This window comes from Sardina pilchardus, chromosome 2, assembly GCF_963854185.1.
Source record: "Sardina pilchardus chromosome 2, fSarPil1.1, whole genome shotgun sequence".
NCBI classification, from domain to species: Eukaryota; Metazoa; Chordata; class Actinopteri; order Clupeiformes; family Clupeidae; genus Sardina; species Sardina pilchardus.
The window spans coordinates 1056485-1077131 of record NC_084995.1 but is presented as its reverse complement, the minus strand read 5'-3'; the positions used below and the strand labels follow the sequence as shown (position 1 = coordinate 1077131).

At 57.0% G+C, this 20647-nt stretch overlaps 1 non-coding gene and 1 pseudogene across 1 annotated transcript; both read right to left on the bottom strand.

The window, feature by feature from the left end:
• Positions 1-8083: 8083 nt before the first annotated feature.
• LOC134075735 (U2 spliceosomal RNA) lies at positions 8084-8272 on the bottom strand. Its single transcript, XR_009938459.1, has one exon. It is a non-coding gene; the product is annotated as a U2 spliceosomal RNA (small nuclear RNA).
• Positions 8273-14641: 6369 nt separating this feature from the next.
• LOC134075732 (U2 spliceosomal RNA) lies at positions 14642-14842 on the bottom strand (annotated as a pseudogene).
• Positions 14843-20647: the final 5805 nt, after the last annotated feature.

Below are 20647 nucleotides of genomic sequence, written 5' to 3'. Positions count from 1 at the left end.
ACTCAGCCAGCCGTAGGCACCCCTCGTCGATGGCCTCGAAGACGCAGTCAGCCGCATCCAGCAGGGGAGCCGGAGCCACTGAAGCAGGCGCACCGCCCCCTCCATCCACCGGGGGAGCTAAAGGGGCACCAGGCTGGCCTTGCGGCCCACTGGGCGCCGCCATCTTGGCCAGGCCGCCATCTTGCCCACCAGCAACCGCACGGCTCTCCAGCTCCGCCGCCAGCTCCAGCTCCTCCAAATCCACCCGATCCTCCTCCGGACGGAGAGCAGAAGCGTAAGTGCTCCGTCGCTCCGGGCAGGACCGGAAGAGGTGCTCCACGCTGCCACACAAGGAGCACTTCTTAGGCGCCGTGCAGTTTGCCGAAACGTGGCCCTCCCCCAGGCTGAACCGGCAGCGCAGGCCACGACAGGTCGCTTTGTCGTGACCCCGGGCACCACACCGCCGACAATAAACCGGCTGCCCGGGGTAGGCCAGGTAGCCGCGATCAGGGCCAATGCTGAAGCTGCCTGGGGGGTGCAGAAACTCACCGGCCCTGCCCGGATCCGGCTTGAGGCGAACAACAAACCGCCTCTTGCCCGTCCAGAAGCCGAACTGGTCGCGAACCTTCGTTCCCCCCTTCAGGTCAGCGACCCTGCCACGAAGGAATGCCGCCACATCACTGTCTGGAACGAAGGGGTTGTAGATGTGGATCACGAGGGGGACCCACTCCTGAAGGTAGAGTGGGACCAGGCGGAGTCCCTGAAGCGCCGACGTCCCCGCCTTCCGGAGCCACTCCGGCCCACAGGTCCCTCGCCTCCCTGCACTCCCAGAGCAGGTGCCTCACGGTCTCCGGGTGGCCGCAACCGGGCCGTGGGCAGGTGGCGGTCCGGGCCATGCCCCGGGAGTGCATCACGGCTCTGACCGGGAGGACCTCGTGGAGCGCCATCCATGCCAGATCCTTCAGCTTGTTCTGGAGAGCTGGGTGGGCTGAGTTCCGCCAAGCCTGCTGGGCCTCACTCGAAGTGAGGCCGGGAACGGGGCTCACTGTTTCCCGGTCCTGCACAAGGGAGACAAGAGATTTTGCATTCGTTAAAATTGTGACATCCTGCCCCTCCATGTCAAATTTGACTAAAAACTTTTTGATAAAACCATATTGTGGGGGCAGGTTAAAAGCAGTTGGACGTCTAAGATCTTGGGTTAAAATCCGGAGCTTTCTCAGGTACGACCCCATCCAGAGTCGGGCTAGGGCCGCGGTCTTGTTGTCCCTGGATGGGGCCGTCGCGTAACGGATGTGGAGGGTGGTGAAATGAGCTCCTAAAAACAGGTGGGGGTCTGGGAGGGCTTTTCCTCCATTCTCCTTCCTCTTCTTGACTGTTTCTCTTTTCCGCCTCTCCCACTTGGACCCCCACATGAAATAAAAACACCGCTCTCTCCACACCTAAGAGAAAGCTCCTGGGAGGACTAAAAACAGAGGACAACAATAAAAACAGGGGTAAAATCACGGCTTTAAAAATTAAAACCTTGCCTTCCATTGTCAGTCCTCTAAGTCCCCAGAACCCCAGTCGCTGTCTAACTTTCCCTAGCACGTCAGTCCAGTTCCCACGTCCACCACCCTCTTCGTCAAATTTGATACCTAAAATCTTGATGTCTTTTTGTTTAAAATTAACCGCCAGATTTGGTCGTACGTCACCCCACGGCCCAAAGAGCTGGGCCTCGGACTTGCTCCTGTTGAGCTTGGCGCCCGAGGCCCTTCCGTACCAGTCCGTCAAGTCGAGTGCTCTTTGGGCCGATAAAACGTCAGTGAGTAGAAGGGTCACGTCGTCCATGTACAGTGTACAAGTCGCCGTCAGTCCACCTGGCAAGTCAAGTCCTTTGATCCATTTGTCCCTTCTCAAGATCTGTGCCAGCGGCTCGATGCAAGCAACGAACAGGAGTGGGGATAACGGACACCCCTGGCGGACGCCAGAGCGAATATTGATCGCTTTTGTTAGGTGCCCATTTACTCTAATCTGGCTGTATATGTCCGTATACAGCATGCCCACCCACTTTACAAACCTCCCTGGGAAGCCCATTTTTTGCAGTACCTTTAAAAGGTACTGGTGCGAGACCCGATCAAAAGCTTTCTCAAAGTCTAAATTTAGGACTAGAAGCCGAATATTTCTGTCTCTCGCAAAACAGATGGCGTCACGGACCAGCACTAGGCTGTCCGTGATCCTCCTTCCAGGGACGGCACAGACTTGATCCGGGTGGATCACGTTCTCTAAAACCGTTGACATGCGTCTTGATAAAATCCTGCTAAAAAGTTTACAGTCAACATTTAAAAGCGTGATCGGTCTCCAGTTAGTAATGTCATGTCTGTCACCTTTCTTATAAAGTAATGACACTATCCCTACTCTAAAGCTGTCAGGGAGTCTCCTGAGTCCGTCAAATTCTTTAAAAACGGTCAGTAGGTCGTGTGCTAAAAGGTCATAAAAGGTTCTATAAAACTCTAGGGGAAGCCCGTCCGCTCCTGGGGCCTTCCCCTGTTTAAAACCTTTAAGACCATTAAACATTTCTAAAAGAGTAAAATCCTCTTTTAAAAGCACACTTTCTTCAAGGGTTTTGTCTAAAAGGTGTAAAACTTCCTGGAGGGTGTCTTCATGTATATTTTTAAAATCATATAAGTCACCATAAAATCGCTCTGTCACCTTTAAAATCTCTTGGGTTTTATTAAAAACAACATCGTTTTCTTTAAAACCGGTGATCAGAGGACTTTGGGAAATGATTTTCTTAAAAAAGTATTTTGTACATTTTTCCCCCTCTTCCACCTCCCTCTCCCTACTTCTTAAAATAAAGCCCTTACTCTTTATTTCCGTTAAAACTGACATTTCTCTTTTTACTTCTTTTATTTCGTCGCTAAAATCAAAACCTTGGTTTAAAAGGTTAAAATATCTTTGTAGTCTTTTTTGCAGTCCCATCATGCGCCTACCCTCTCTCTCTTTCTTTCTTTTTCCTTTTTGTCTAAAAAATGTCTTGGTCCGTCCCTTCACCATCTCCCACCATTGTGCTCGTGTGTCGTACAGGTCTTGGAGGGTCTGCCAGAGGCTAAACTGCTCCCTGTATTCTCTAACTATCTCCTCATCTTCCAACAGGGAGCAGTTCAGCCTCCACAGCCCTCCCCCTACTGTCACACCTGTGGGGAGTGAAAGGGTGCAAGAGAGCATGCAGTGATCCGAGAAAAAGACAGGGGATAATGTAGCATCCGTGGGCGGGCAGTCTCTTGTAAAAACAAAGTCGATACGGGAGGCACGGGCGCCGTCACCACTGAACCAGGTGAAGCCCTCCTCCCGTGGATGCAGTTTTCTAAAACAGTCGACTAAGTTAAAATCCCTAACTACATTCTTTAAAAACACGGACGTCTTGTCTAACTTAAAATCCTCCCCTGCCTTCTTTCTGTCTTTTGTGCTTAAAACACAATTAAAATCCCCTCCGACAGCTAGGGGAGCCCTCCCTAGCATGTGGGGCTGCAAATCTTCGAGCAGGTCATGTCGGTCATTTTTGTCGTTAAAACCATACACGTTAAGAACATTAAAATCTCTGTCTAAAACGGTCAAGTGGGTTAAAAGGGCCCGCCCGGGTCTCACCACCGTGCTGCCCTTCACCAAGATGTGCGGGTTTTTGATTAAAATGGCTACCCCGTCCGCTCTGTTGGAGTTTGACCCACTCCAAACAGAGGGTCCCGGGGTCCACATCTGTTCCCACTTCCTGTAGTGTTGTAAAAAAGGCAAGGAGCACTCTTGCAGCAGAAATATATCTGCTTTAAGAGTGCTCAGCAGGGATAAAATATTCTGTGCTCTCACTTGAGTCTTCACACTTCTTACATTGATGGTGGAAATTGTGAGGCTCATGAGCAGTATGGTTAAAAACATGACTGTATTAAAAGACTACTAGATATTATTAAAAGAAGGGGAGATCAAGTGATCTCATGTGACATCGGCTCCTCCTTTATCACCAATGGTTGGGTGGGATCAGGAGGGTCACCAATAGACCTCTGAAGTTCGCCTACAAAAAAGCTACCATCTTTGCCCATATAAGGAGTTACGGTATCTGACGATTTTTCCTATGGGAAATTAACATGGGGATTTGGAATTATCACACCTGTTAAACTCTCGCGGGGATGTCAAAATCGGAAATTCAGGTGTTTTCCTGAACACACTTTTGGCCTCTGCCTTCGAGAGGATACTGTGATCTCCGGTGCGCGAAGGCGGCAGACTTTGATTTTTGCTACCCCAGAGCTAACCTGCGATGCAACTTGCCATTCAGTTAGTTAGCCAATTAGCTCTGGGGTAGCAAAAATCAAAGTCTGCCGCCTTCGTGCACCGGAGATCACAGTATGCACAAGAAGGCAGAGGACAAAAGTGTGTTCAGGAAAACGTCTGCATTTAAGACTTTATCGTCCCCGCGAGAGTTTAACAGGTGCGATAATTCAAAATCCCCATGTTATTTTCCCATAGGAAAAATCGCCAGATACCGAATTTCAAAGATGGCAGCTTTTTTGTAGGCGAACTTCAGAGGTCTATAGGCGTGTTTCCACTATCGGAACTATCGGGCCGTTTTTCAGGGACTTCGCCGTGTGCGCGTGTCTCCACCGACCGGGCCGGTCCGACAGGGCCGTCTTCAGGGCCATTTACAGGAACTAAAGGAGTACCTGATGGAGGGTAGGTACTAAAAATGGCCCGGTAGAGTTGCTTTTAGGTCTATGGGCGGTACTAGTGGCTACCTCGCGCAGATTGGTTGTAGCAGTGACATCAGCAGATCACGACAAACAACCTCGAAATTTGAAGTGAGGATTTGCTAGAGGATTTTTTCACAACATGAGAAGCACAAGACGATCTACTTGACTCTACTCGTCAAAATAACTCTTCTAGTCCTTCCAGTCTCCTAGGCAAAACAGAGCTTTTCGCTGTTGTCCTTGCTTGTGTGATGCCAATAAAACTCACTTTCCAACACGTAATACTTTTACACTTTGCCTAAACTGAGCTAGCTAGCACAGTACATATAGAAAGTTAATGGCAAGGGCTAGTAAGGTTTGCTAGCTAGGAAGCTAAGGACTGTGGTTAAACGTGTATGTTGTTACAAACTAACCTCATTGCTTGTGTGTGATACCAATAAGACACACTTTCGGACACAATAAACCATTTAATTTAGCCTGTTAACCGACCTGGCAAGCTAACTTTTGCACCGTAGGACCCGACGTTCGCTAGCTAGCTAGCTAGCGGTTTCGTACACGCAACCTAAGCCTACAAGCTGGCTTTACATATTTTTGTAATAACAGAGAGCGAGGTAAACCGCGTGGTAATTACCTTTATGTTGGGATAACTTGTGTTGTGCTCCTACTCACACAAGAGCTGGCAGTAAGTGTGATTGTCTACTAACTAACCAACTAGCTAACAGGCTAATAAACAAACCATGCTAGGCGAGTAACGTCGTGGAAGGGTGTCACGTCACTTGTAGTTGTAGTCCATTTATGAAATGAAACGAGCAATTACGTTTTTTTTAAAAAAATGAAGGGGGTCTGATATTTTCACAATTGGTAGATTATTACAGTATGAAGACTTAAAAATATTTTTGGTGGATAAGATCGCTGGTATTGCTTGTGTGTGATACCAATAACACTTTCGGACACAATAAACCATTTAATTTAGCCTGTTAACGACCTGGCTAGGTAAGTTTTGCACCGTAGCCTAATGAGTGATGTTAGCTAGCGGTTTTGTACACGCAACCTAAGCCTACAAGCTGTTTACAGCTCCTCTAGTCACGGTAAAATTTCATGTTTGGTATATAGTTAATCTAGATACACTTATGATGTGGGTGCTTGCGTTTCTTTACGAATCTGCAGTCATAGTTGGTATAGAAATGACTTAAGTGACAGCTATATCAAACCGAGTAAACAGACGTGATTTGATGACGGTGTCGCGAGGTCCATAGCCTACAGGGCCATCACTGTAATGGAGACACAACGTCTGAGAGGACCAGGCCAGTCGCGGCCCGGTCAAAAGTACCTTCCCCCAAAAAAGTCCCAGAGCCAGGGTAAAGGAAACACGCCTTATGTCTCCTTCCTCTGACTCAGCAGAGATGTTCTCTTGCCTCATCAGAGGAGAGGATGTATCTAGTGCTTCACTCAACAAGGATTCCTCACCAGGACCACCAAATACTCGATTCAGGTCTTCTGATGAACAACTACCTGAAGAGCATTGGTTTTTCTTCTCAGTCATTTCTGACTGAGGAGAGGTCAGAGGTCTCTTGTGGTGTTGTGCACTGGGGAGTGCATCAGGGATTCCACTCCCGTCAGAGGCCACACTCACCTCACCTAAGGTTGGGGAGGGCGGAGCTTCCTCCACTCCAGCAGGCTCCGCCTGCTCCTGCTCTGTCTCTTTACCCAATAGGGAGGGTGTGGCCTCTGACTCCTGGTCTGACTCTGCCTGGATGTTAGCTTCGCCCGTAGCCGCCTGGCTAGCCCCTGAAGCTACTTGTAGGTTTCCCTCCAAAACTTCAGGGACCGCCCCTTCCTCCATTTCGTCCTGCTCCTCCACCCGGCCATGCGGCCGGGCGGCCATGGCGGCCATTTTGCTGGCTTTCAGCTTGTTGGCAAAGGAGTTAGGGCAATCTCTGTAGAGATGGGATGAGTCTCCACAGAGGTTACACTTTCTGCCATTGGTGCATTCTTCGAAAAGATGCCCAGTTCCTCTACACTTCCTGCAAATAATTTCCTGGCATGCGTCGGCTAGGTGCCCAAGCTTGTCGCACTTGCGACACAGCTTGGGCATTCCTTGGTAATGAATGTATCCCCTGTTCTCCCCCAACACAATCATTGAAGGAATGGCAAGCAGGCCTAGGTAACCGTTCGGGTCTTCCCGTTGTTTAACGGGAACTCGCCAAGAACAGTTCCAAATGCCGTCCTCGTCCAAAACCTTGACTGGTGGGCTACGAACTGAGCAGTATCTAGCCAGCCATGTGCTAATGTCCTCTCCTGTTACAGTCTCATTAAACATTCTGACAATCACAACTTTCTGCGAATTGTCAGAAAGTCTCTCAACGTCAAACATGGAGAACTGGTCTTTCTTTGACACAAACCGTTGCCAGAAACTATTTAACACGGAAGCCGAGCAAAAGCTAACATCGTATCCTTTCTTCCCAGGCAGAGTCACCATACAATTTAAATCTTGAATCTTAAAACCCATTGTCTGTTGGATGAGCTTTCTGGAGAAATCCAACCTGGATACCTCCAAAAGCTTACCATCCTTTTCTTTAAATTTAAAACGCACACAATGGTGCCTCCGCACGCCGGCACGAGCGGCCGACATGGTGAAGGCACCACCAGCCTAAAACTAACCTAAAACCACTAAGACTATAAATACATAAAACAATAAATATATAAATTACCTAAAACACGCTAAAACACACTAAAAATCCCACAGACTAAAAAGGAGCTAAGCAGCGCTTACCCGGGCAAGATGTTAAACTTTAAACTCCAAGGAAAAGACCGCTGCTTAGCACTTACAAGAAAAGACAAGGACAAAAATTAAGACAACAAACAATACAAAACAATACAAATAATATTATACAAAAAAAGCACAAAGACAATATATCTTGCTGAGAAAGGGACAAAACCACCAAAAGGTTAGGCCCCGCCTCCTCCCACCAGCAAGTCGACCGCGATCTTAGCCAAAAGGCCGAGAAGCAATACAACTGTACGGGGTCCGGCGACCGCCCGGGCGACTCACCCGACGCTGGTACTCCGCGGAGGGGCGGGGCAAGAGAAGAACGCTGACCGCCGGATGACCGCCGGACTCGGGCGAGAGGCCTCGTGGTCTGGTCTGGCGCCTGCGCAGTCGGATTTCCTAGGAGACAGCAGACAAGAGAGTTAGTTCGACAGACAGACAGACAGACAGACAGACAGATAAATAAATACATCATTTTTTAAAAAAAAAAAGAGAAAAAGAGCAGGAAAACGCAACAGCGGGCGAAAAGGGAGGTGGAGCAGGGGGAGAGAGAGACCTGGGAGAGAGGGTTCTTGTGTTCTTGTGTTCTTGTGTTCTTGTGTTCTTTTCTTCAACATTCAAAGAGATGTGCACCGTTCCTGGAGTCACTGCAATACCAGGTCGATGCGTGGAGCGGACGGAGCAAGCCCCTCTTCCGTCTCCCTGTTCCAAAAATCAGATTAATATATAGTCCTCGGGTAGAGGACGTATCAGATATTAAACTGATAAGAACAGGTTTTTTTCCATAATAATAAGTTTATTGAAAACCAAGACAGACAAACACACATACAGAAACCATAATTTCCTTACACTACCCACCACCAGCACATGAAAACCTCCCACCCACAACCCACAAACCCCAACCCCCCCACAAACCCACCCCACAAAACCCACCCCACAAACCACCCCTCAATCACCCACAGTAGCGCACAATTCCATTAATTAATTTTTTTTTTTTTCTTTTTTCCCAAGGTCCAAAGTGAAAATTACCTACCCACCACCAGCATAACCAAACCCCCATCCCCAACCCACATCCCACCCCCCCAAGCCCTCCCACAGACCTCAAGGATCAACCCACCCCCACCCTTGGCAACCCACCCCACACGGAGCTCGTTTCCACCTGCCCATGAAGCCCCCTGAACAGCCGCACCTCCCTCTTAACATCAGCCAACCCAATCCCAAAAACCCTCCCCGGCTCCAACCTGGGGTTCAACTTCTTGACACAGTCACCCCTCCAATCCCACAGTGCCAGCTTGAAGACGGTGATGATGGACCACAACACCCCCCTTTTCTTCCCCCTCTATCCCCCCAGCCCCCTGCCGTACAAAATCAGGTCCCCAGTGAGGGCCCTCCCAGCCCACTCGCCCCACCAAGACTCCACCATCCTCCACACCCCTGCCGCCCCCCTGCATGACCACAAAGCGTGGTCAACAGTCTCCTCCTCCCCACACCCTACAGGGCACAGAGCTGTGCCCCCGCCCCCCAACCTACACACCCGCTCCCTCACCGGAAGCCTACCCAAAGCCGCCAACCAATTCAGGTCCCGCCCCCTCCCACCGACCTCCCGAGGCTGCAGCTGCTGCCAGTCCAGCCCCGGTCGCCTATCCACCCGAGGAGGCCCCAGCAACAGAGCTCGCCTGACCCTCTCCCCATACAGCTCTCTATGCGTCAAAAGCAGCCCCTCCTCCAAAACCCATGGCTGCCGTGCCACGAACCTCGCCACCGCCGCATAGTGCGCCGGCTGCTCCCACAACCATGGCCGGCCCGCCACCAAAGGCTGGAGCCGCCGAAGGCAGAACCCCAGCCAGAACCGAGCCAGAAACGTGGCCATGTGGCCAAACTCACCCCCCGCCACCCTCGCCTGGAAGGCCATATACAAAGCCTCCAATTTGAGGGTAAACCAGGGGACCCCCCTGCCCCCCTCTGCTACACTCCGCCTCATGTCCCCCCGGCACACCAGCTCCACCTTCCCCCCCCAGACAAAGGAGAAAGCCTCCCTCTCTAAAGCCCGCGCACACGCTGGAGGCAGCGGGTAGACATATGCCAGGTGATTTAGCATCGGCAGAATGTCAGCCTTCAGCACCAGGACCCTACCCGTGAGGGACAGCCCCCTGCCCCTCCACATTCCCAGCCGCGCCCTGACCGCCGCCACTTTCCTTTCCCAATTGAAGTGCGCATTCCCACCCGCCCCAAAGAAAACCCCCAGCAGTTTCACCCTGTCACCCCCCACCCCAAAGCCTCCCATCCCCTCGCCCCTACCCGCCCAGGACCCAAAAAAACCAACGCAGGACCCCTATTCACCCTCGCCCCAGTGGCACTCTCAAACCGCCCCAAAATCTCATTCACCCGTCGAAAACTGGCCTCCGTGGTGAGGAACAGCGAGACATCATCCGCATAGGCGGACACCATCACGCTCCTCCCCCCTGCCCCCGGCAGACGCACTCCCTCCACCCCCGCGTCCCCCCGAAAGGCCGCCACCAAGGGCTCAATAAACAGGACATACAGCAGGGGGGAAAGCGGACAACCCTGCCTCACTCCCCCCCCTCTGTGGCACCAACCCCGTGAATGAATCATTAACCCCAAACCTACTCCCCACCCCGTCGTACAACGCCCTCACTCTCCCAATAAACCCCAACCCAAACCCCATCTTCCCCAGCACGCGAAACAAAAACCCGTGACTGACCCTATCGAACGCCTTTTCTTGGTCGAGGCTCAACAGGGCCAGAGGGAGCCCCCGCTGTGCCACCCACTCCAGAAGGTCCCTGGTCAGGGCCAGGTTGAGGTTACACGACCTGCCCGGCACCCCACACGTCTGGTCCTCACCCAGTGCAGGACCGTAGTGAGGCGCCTGGCCAGCACCTTCGCCAACAGCTTATAGTCAACATTGAGGAGGGTGATGGGCCTCCAGTTTCCCACCTCCTGCTTGTCACCCTTCTTATAAAGGAGGGTGACCAGGCCCAACTTCAGGGAGGGGGGCAGGCTCCCCCCATCCCACACCTCAGTCACCAACTCCACAACATCCCGACCCACCACATCCCAAAACCCCCGATAAAACTCCGCAGTGAGCCCATCGCTCCCCGGCGCCTTCCCCGCCTTCATGGAGGCCAGGGCGGCCCACACCTCCTCCGGCCCCACCGGCCTATCCAGACCATCCCTCTCGCCCTCAGGCAGGACCATGGAGATCCCACTCAAGAAGCCCTCCACCTCCTCCTCCGCCCCCAACCTCTCCTCAAACAACTCCCTGTAGAAGCGTTCCACCACCCCTCGCATCCCGTCGGCGGAGCGCTCCACTCCCCCGTCCCCCACCAGACCTTCCATCACCACCCTGTCCTGTCTCCCCTTAACGGAGCGGAAGAAATACCCAGAGGGCCTTTCCCCCAGCTCCCTCTCCTCCACCTCCGCCTCAACCACCAGGCGCTCCGCCTGCCGCCGATAATAAAGCTGGATACGCTCCTCCAGCTCCCTCACCCGGCCCTGGTCCACCTCCACCCCCGCCACTGCCCTACTCCACAAGTACTGCAGCTCCCTAGAAGCCCTCCACACCCCCGCCCGGGCCTTCCTATTCCTCCGCCCCACCCAGGCCCTACAGAACCCCTCCACCCTCCGTTTCACCTCCTCCCACCACTCTCCCGCCGAGGGAAAGAAATCCCTCAGAGTCCTCCACCTCCCGTAGTCTCGCCTGAACACAGCGCAAAAGGCGACGTCCTGTAACAAGTCAGCCTTGAACCTCCACCTCGGGGCCCTCCTACCCCCCACCCCCAACTCCAGCTCCACCGCCACAACGCAGTGGTCAGTGCCCCACGTAGGCGTCACTTCATAATTCCCCATCCCCACCCCAGCAGAACAAAAAACATAATCCAACCTCCTCCACACCCCCCTAGTGTTACTCCACGTGGCCCCACCCCCCCCCTGTGCCCGCCACCTTATAAGCATCCTGCAGCCTGAAGTCTCTGCACAGACTCCTCAGCTCCTCCCCCTCCCAGGCCCGCTCATCCACATCCACATTGAAGTCCCCGCCCATCACCACCGTCCTATTACAGGTCAGCAGCGGGGCCAGAGCCGCAAAAAAGCCCACCCTATTCCCCCTCACACTCGGTGCATACACAGCAATAAACCGCAAAGCAACCCCTCCCCACTGACAATCAACACACAACACCCTCCCCGGGACCACGCACACCGCAGTTTCCACCCTCACCTCCCGTGACCCAAAAGCCACCCTCACCCCGTCGGCATGTACGTTCCCCACTGCCCATTCAGAAGCCCCGCCTCCCCAATCCCTGGCAAACAGCCCCACATCCCCCAGGTCCTTCAAATGGCATTCCTGAAAGAAAACCACATCCAACCCCATCCCCCTCACAGTGGCAAAAAAATCCCTCCGCTTAACCGAACACTGCAAACCCCGTGCATTAATTGTGGCTACCTTACAAAACGCCATAAGCAATAACAACAGAAAGAACAAAACACAAGAATCCGGCACACACAAAAACACTTTCAAAGTCCCTTCTTCCCCTTACTCAGCCTCTTCAAGTGGGACAAGTCGTCCCGGCCAGCCGTCGCACCCGCCGAGGCAGGAGACCGCCGCCGCGCCCCTCCCAAGGCCTTCCCACCCCCCGGCCCCCCAGACGGACGCCCGGGGCTCCTACTCCTGTCCCTCCTCCCACTTATCCCTCTCCCCAGGCCCACCCTAGAGGGTCCCTCACCCGGACTACCCGTCAAGTCCACAGTCTCAGTCCCCTGCTGGCCCGTCACCAGCTCCCCCCCCCCATTACCTGAAGGAGAGTCAAGAAGAAGAGACGCCTCCAGCTGCACCATCTGTTCCTTCACCTTCTCCGCCAAGGATACGTCCACCACCCCACCAGCGGCCGCCGGGACCTCGCGAGTGGGCCGGTCATCCGCCGGAGGGTCCGCCGTCCCCACACGCGCCTCCGCCGCCGCCACCGCCACGGTGTCCGAAGCCACCCAAGTCGGCCGATCCACCTCAGCAGCCCGGTCCGGGCACTCCTCCCAGGAACCCAAACTCGGGCTGACGTCAGGGAAAGCATCCTGGGTTGACTGCCCCATGGCGTTTTCCACCCCCTGGGAAGGGGCTGGAAGGATCTCCCCTCCGCCGTCCACCGACACCGCCCCCGCCGCAACACCGCCGTTCCCCTCCAGGAGGGGGGCCCCCTCTCCATCCAGCACCGACTCCAGCCGACCGTCAACCGCAGTCCCCGCCGACTCCACCGGGGGCTCCTCCACCTCCCCCCCACTGGGCGGCGCAGCAGCAGCCACCACACATGCAGCCGCCTGGTCCGTCGACAGGCCCTCCGGAGCCGCCGTCGCCGCAGGCGGAGACAGGCCCAGCAGGAGCACCTTCCCCGGCCCCTCTCCATGGTCTTCCTGCGCCTTCCGCTTAGGGCCCCCCTAACTCGCCAGCACCATGGCGTCCTGCACACACGCATCGATGCGGTCCAGCAGCGCCCCCTGGTCCAGGGGAGGCCGCACCTCAGGCCAGGACCGCCCCCCCGGGAGCCCAGGCGCAGTGCCGGGAACCGCCAGCGGGGCAAGCCCCGGCTCGTCAGCCTCCAACACCTGCAGGCCCTCAGGAGCAATCAGTGAGCCAGCAGCCACGCTAGGCTCACCATGTGCTCCGTCGCTAGGCTCACCATGTGCTCGGTCGGCCGACAGCACGCCAAAACGGATGCTACTGTCGGCCTCCCGCTCCACCTGCGCAGCTCCCTCCACCAGCAAAAGGTCCTCCCGGTCCCTCTCCACCCGAACACCGCCGTCCGCTCCCTCAGGCCCTCCACTCGCCGCCTGCGCCCGCCCAGCGTAGGAGCTAGCCCTGCCAGGGCAGCTCCTATGCAGGTGGGAAGCCGAGCCACAGAGGGAGCACAGTTTAGGAGCACTGCAGGCGCTCGCCACGTGCCCCTCCTCGCCACAAAAACGACACCGCAGCCCAGAGCAGGCCGCCTTCTCATGTCCAATTCCCCCACACCGACGGCAGTACACAGGCTGACCCACATAGGACAAAAAACCCCGGTCGGCACCGATGGAAAAAGCCCCAGGGGGGTGAACGTACTCACCGGGGGCCTCCGGCCTGGGTCTCAGCTGCACGGCGTAGCGACGCCGCCCCGTCCAAATCCCGAACTCATCCCGGACCTTCGTGCCGCCTTTAACATCCTTGCAAAAACGCCGAAGGAACATCTCCACCTCCTGGTCCGTAACAAAAGGATTGTACATATGGAGGTACAGGGGGATATAGGACTGCGCAAAGAGGATCCGCAGGCGCAGACCCCCCAGGAGGTGGTGCGCCCTCTTGGCCTCCCAGTCCGCCACAAGTCGCTGCGCCGACCTCAGCTCGAAAAAGGTAACGTCCACAAATCCGGTGCCCTGAAACCCCTGTACACAGTAGGCCTCCTTGGCGTCCACTCCGAAAAGTCCTCGAAGAACAACCTTAACCACAAAATAGCGAGAGAAACGATTACGATGCAGGTCCTCCGCTCCAGACTCCAACTCAACTCGAACAGTATTCCTTAACCGCGCCACAAGGGCCGGCCGCGTCGCTCCATCCTGATCCATAGCTACACTTGATCTTAGCCAAAAGGCCGAGAAGCGATACCCCGCAACTGTACGGGGTCCGGCGGCCCGCCGGGCGACTCACCCGACGCTGGTACTCCGCGGAGGGGCGGGGCAAGAGAAGAACGCTGACCGCCGGATGACCGCCGGACTCGGGCGAGAGGCCTCGTGGTCTGGTCTGGCGCCTGCGCAGTCGGATTTCCTAGGAGACAGCAGACAAGAGAGTTAGTTCCACAGGCAGGCAGGCAGGCAGGCAGGCAGACAGACAGACAGACAGACAGACAGACAGACAGACAGACAGACAGACAGACAGACAGACAGACAGACAGACAGACAGACAGACAGACAGACAGACAGACAGACAGACAGACAGACAGACAGACAGACAGACAGACACATCATTTTTAAAAAAAAAAAAAAAAAAAAAAGAAAAAAAGAGCGGGAAAACGCAACAGCGGGCGAAAAGGGAGGTGGAGCAGGGGGAGAGAGAGACCTGGGAGAGAGGGTTCTTGTGTTCTTGTGTTCTTGTGTTCTTGTGTTCTTGTGTTCTTGAGTTCTTGAGTTCTTTTCTTCAACATTCAAAGAGATGTGCACCGTTCCTGGAGTCACTGCAATACCAGGTCGATGCGTGGAGCGGACGGAGCAAGCCCCTCTTCCGTCTCCCTGTTCCAAAAATCAGATTAATATATAGTCCTCGGGTAGAGGACGTATCAGATATTAAACTGATAAGAACAGATTTTTTTTTTTTTTTTTTTTTTTATTATTCACAATAAGCCAAAGCAATACAAGCAGGTGAGCAAACCAATACAGAAACCCCAAAACCCCCTACAACACAATCCCTTCAAAACCAAACACACAGAAGATCCCACTGAACCAAACACAAAGAGGCCACTCCAGCCTCAGACATGGCAAACATAAGTCAAACCTGCAACCCAAACAAAACAAACCCCACAAAAGGTCAAAACCAGAAACCAAATGACAAGCACTCACAGCACTGTCCTCTTTCCCCCTTTTTTTTGTACATAGAGGCCCCAAACCCCAAAGTCCACATGGAGACCCAACACAACAGACCTCGACCCACCAGTCACAGAGTCACATTATTTTTTGATTGTTGACAGTCCCATCCCAAAGCCCCAACAGCCCAACACAAAAAAACCCTAGAAACCCAAACCCATGACCCCAAATACCCAAGTGCACTTACCCCAATTACCCAAGTGCACCTCCCCCAAAAGCCACCCACTCCCTCTTTGCCTCCCCAGACCCCCTCCCCACCCAGCACTCCTCAGCCCGGGCCTGCTCCCTCACTTTAAAAAACAGCTCCTCTGCGGAACCCTGAGGGGGCAGCCTACGGAGGCACAAACCCCTGCGGTCCCACAGGGCCCGCTTGGCCTCCGAGACCACCGTCCACAGGACCTGTCTCCTGGCCGGCGGGACAGCGCCAAGCCCCGATACCCAGGGCCCAGCCACCCCAGGACCAAGTCCCAGAGCTCCTGAGCCTCCCCGCACTCCCAAAAGACATGGGCAGCGGTCTCCTCCCCACCACAACCAAGCGGGCAAGAGGGGGGGCCCGTACCCCACAGCCTGTGTACCCTCTCCCGGACCGGCAACCGGTCCAACGCGCACAACCAGTTAAGGTCCCTGCACCCCCTCCTCAAATAAGAGGGCTGCAGCGCCGCCCAGGCCACCCCCAACAAACCCAGTCGCGCAGCCTCCTCCTCCCCCGACGCCCGGGCCAGGGCTTCCCTGTAGAGGGCCCGGTGATCCAGGGCTAACCCATCCCGGAGGCACCAGGCCTGCCCCCTCACAAACCTGGCCACCTCCTCGTAATGCCCCGGCCGGTCCCACGACCACGGGGCCCCAGGCTCAACCGGCCGAAGTTCCCGTAAGGGGAACCCCAGCCAGAACCTGGCCAAAAACACTGCCGGGTGGTCAAAGACCCCCGTAGCCACCCTGGCCTGGAAGGCCACATGCATGGCCATGGCCTTCAACGGGAGGCAGGGCACGTCCCTCCCCCCCTCCGCCACCCGCCCGTACATGCCAACCCGGCGAACCAGCTCCGTCCCACCGCCCCAGAGGAAGGAGAACACCTCCTTCTCCAACCACCTACCCACGACGAACGGGACGGGGAACACCCACGCCAGGTGATTAAGGCGTGGCAGGATGTCTGCCTTGATGGCCAGGACCTTCCCCAGCAGTGGGAGGGGCCTGGAGCTCCAGGACCCCAACCGCCTCGCCACCTTGCCCCGCAATGCATCCCAGTTCCGCTGGGCCGTGTCCTGGGGGTGAAAGACCACCCCCAGGATCTTAAGGCTGTCCGCCACCCTGAAGCCCCCCGGAAAGGCCTGCCGGCCAGCCCACCTCCCGAACCCCATCCCCGCGGACTTGGCCAGGTTAAGCCTGGCCCCAGCGGCCTCACCATAGGCGGCCAGGACGTCCGCCACCACCCCAAACCCCGCGTCAGACGTGACAAAGCAGGTCACATTGTCAGCGTAGGCCGCGACCTTGGCCTCCCTCCCCCTGCCCCCAGGCAGATGGACCCCCGCGAAAAGCGGGGCTTGCCGAAGAGCCGCCAGCAGCGGCTCGAGGGACAGGACATACAGCAGGGGAGAGAGGGGACAGCCCTGGCGGACTCCACCGGCCTGCGGGATCAAAGCAGACAGGTGACCCCCCAGCCGCACCATGCTCCCAGCCTGGGCATACAACAGCCGGACCCAGGCGAGAAAACCAGGGCCAAAGCCCAGCCGCCCCAGCACCCGGAACAAAAACAGGTGGCTAACCCTATCAAAAGCCTTCTCCTGGTCCAGGCTCAGGAGGGCCAGCGGGAGAGCACGCTGCTCCACCCAACTGACCACATCCCTCACCAGGACCAGGTTCAGGCTCGCCATGCGGCCTCTCACCCCGCAAGTCTGATACGGGTGCACCACAGACGCCATGACCCCACCCAAGCGCAGGGTAATCACCTTAGCCAGTATCTTATAATCGGCCGTAAGGACGGTGATTGACCGCCAGTTGGCCAAGTCCTCCCTGCAGCCCTTCTTAAATAACAGCGTCACCAGCCCCGACCGTAAAGAAGGGGGGAGGACGCCCGCCGCCAGGCTCTCCTCAAAGACCCGTAGGAGGTCCGGGCCGACCAAAGCCCAAAAGGCCCCATAAAACTCACCATAGGCGGCCAGGACGTCCGCCACCACCCCAAACCCCGTGTCAGACGTGACGAAACAGGTCACATCGTCCGCGTAGGCTGCGACCTTGGCCTCCCTCCCCCTGCCCCCAGGCAGATGGACCCCCGTGAATAGCGGGGCTTGCCTAAGAGCCGTCAGCAGCGGCTCGAGCCCTTCTTAAACAGCAGCGTCACCAAATACCCGTAGGAGGTCCGGGCCGACCAAAGCCCAGAAGGTCCCATAAAACTCAATCGGGAGGACATCCCGCCCCGGAGCGCTGCCCCGCTTCAGGGACAGCATGGCCGCCTCCACCTCCTGGAGGTCCAGGGGCCGCTCGAGGTCGAGGGCCTCGGCCTCCAACAGCCGCTGGTCCAGAGCTCCCAAAAACCCCTCTGCGGCCTGGGAGTTGCTACCCCGTCCTGGAACAGGGCGGTATAAAAACGACAGGCCTCTCCTAGGATCCCGTCCCGGTCCGTGATACGGCCCGCCGGCCCCTGCAGCGCATCGAGGGTACACCTCTGCTGCCTGGCCCAAACCGCCGCAAAGAAGGCCTCCGACATGCGGCCCCTCACACCAGCCGTGAGGAGAACCGCATTGACCTCCCCCACGTAACGGTCACGCAGCAGGCCCTGGAGGACCTGAGACCGCTCCCACCCCAGACGGGAGGCGACCGCGCAGCTCCGCCAGAGCTCCCCAAGCTCCGCGGACCAGCCTTTAATGGCAGCCCGCTTCGCTCCCGCAGCCCTCCAGCTCCACACCCTGCAGAACTCTGCGATGCGGCCCTTCGTGGCCTCCCACCAGGCCGCCCAGCTCTCATACAAGGGCCGCATATCCCTCCACCCCCTATAGAGGGACCGCAGCGCCGCCGTGAAGGCACCGTCCCCCAGAAAGGAGGTGTTGAGGCGCCACATCCCCGGGTGGCGCTCCCAACCCCCTACCTCCACCCGGACACCCACCAAGCAGTGGTCCGACAGCCAGACCGGCGCGGTGTAGAATCCCCTTAGCCCGACCGCCGCAGTCACGAATAAATAGTCTAGCCTAGAGCTAGCCCCACGGGAATTAGCCCAGGTGTGGCCACTTGACCCGTCCCCCGCCACCTGAAAGGCGTCCCGCAGCCCGTACCCCGTGACCAGGCCGCCCAACGCCCTGTCCGCCGCCCCGTCCAGGGAGACATTAAAGTCCTCCCCCAGCACCACCACCCGGTTAGTGACCAGGAGGGGGGCAAGAAGCTGAAAAAAGCCCCGCCGTTCCGCAGGCACGCTTGGAGCATACACACAAATCAGACGTGCCTGCACACCCCTCCACACCACATCCGCACAAAGAATGCGGCCCCCCACCACCTCCCAAGAGGACTGAATGGAGACGTCCCACCCCCTAAACAAAATCCCCACCCCATCCGCCCGCACATTCCCACCCCCCCACACAGAAGGGCCCCTCACCCACCCATCCTGCAGAGCCTGCACATCCTCCCCCCCCCCCCACATGAACCTCCTGGAGAAAGAGAACATCAAAACCCCTCTGCCCGATGGAATTAAAAAACGCCACCCTCCTCCCCGGCATCTTCAGGCCCCTGACGTTAAGGGACTCCACCACCATATCCCCCATTACACAACATATAAAAAGTACAGTCCACCCACCACCACAACACCGCATAAACACATGAACATACAAGCCATAGCGGAACTATGGAGCCGCAGTCCTAGGCGCGCCGCCCCGACCGGAAACCGCCTTCCGGCAAGGCTGGCTATCCGTCTCACTCTGTCCCGAGGGCGGCAAAGCCTCCAAAACACTCACCCCCTCCGAGGACCCAGACGCCGACACCACCACGACATCATCGTCCTCGTCCGCCGCAGACAAGCCGCCAGTCCCAGAAGAGGCGGGGGAGGGGGTGACGCCCTCAACCCGAGGGGAGTCCAGCGCCAGCCCCCCACCCTGGGTCCCGCCGCCCCGATCCTGGCTGTCCCCCAGCCACGAGGAGGGCAGAGGCTGACCCCGGCTCACCACCACGACCGCAGGGGCCCCCAGTGACCGGGAAAGATCAACCGACTCCGTCAGCAGCTCCATGGAAACGGGCGGCCGCACTGCCGCCCCGCTGGCCTCCAGCTCCGGAAGAGCAGACGATGATGACCCAGACCGCGCCACCAGCTTGAGCCTCGAGCCGCCCGCCCGCTCGCCAGACGGCCCGGCCAGCGCCTCAGAGCCCCTCTTGGAGGCCGTCCGCTCCCGCATCTCGACGTCCGACCCGACCGCCACCGGAACCATCGGCTGTGGGAGAAGACCCGGGACCCCATCCGCCATGGGAGAGGCCTCAGAAGCCTCCGCGTCCTCCACAGCCTCCGCCCAGCTGGCCCCCGTTGAGCTGGCACCGACAGAGCCTCCGCCGCCGCCGCCGCTACCATCACCGCTGCCGCCGCCATCGTCGACCCCGCCGAGCAGCACACCGCAGGCCTGGTCCACGCTGTCCAGCAGAGCCACCGAATCCGGAACAGCATGGCCTGGCGCCATACCACCCCCCGCCACCGGGGGAGCCGACGAGGCGGAAGCCAGGCCATGCGGCACACTGGGGGCGGCCATCTTGGCAACATGGCCGCCCCCACCACCAGGAACACCTAGCGCCCGCTGCGAACCGGCCGCCTCGGCGTAAGACTTAGCACGCGACGGACAGCTCCGGAACAGGTGAGAAGCCGCCCCGCAGAGCGAGCAGAGCTTAGGAGCCGAGCACTCACCTGCCGTGTGCCCCTCCAGACAACAAAACCGGCAGCGCCGCCCGGAGCAGTCCTTTTTCCCATGGCCCAGGCCACCACACCTCCGGCAGTACTCCGGCTGGCCAGGATAATACAGGAAGCCCCTGTTATTGCCGATGGCGAAGGACCCCGGCGGATGCACAACCTTCCCCGGGATGATCGGATCCTGGCGGAAGGAGACGAGGAAACGGCGTCTCCCCGTCCAAACGCCGAAGTTATCACGGACCCGGGTGCCGCCCTTCACCACCCTGCAGTGGCGCTGCAGGAAGGCCTCAATGTCCCTGTCCTCGACGTACGGGTTGTACATGTGTACCACCAACGGCACGTGCTCCTGGGTGTAGAGGAGGCGGATCTTCAGGCCTCCCAGGAGCACGTGCCCCGCCTTCTTCTCCCACTCCGCCGCGAGCAGATGGCAGTCCTGCAGGGAGTGCAGCGTCACGTCGACAAACCCACTCGAACAAAAATCCTGAAAACAAAAGAGCTTCGAGGGCTCAAAGCCAAAGACCGTGCGAAAAACCGAAATCATAACAAAAATACGGTTAAACCACCTCCGCTGATCCGCCGACGCACCGTCACACAAAGAAATCCGGACAGAATTCTTCAACTGCACCACTAGGGCCGGCACACGTTCACGTTCTGTTGAACTCATGATCGCTTGCTTTTTCTAGTTAGCCTATTAGCCTGTTT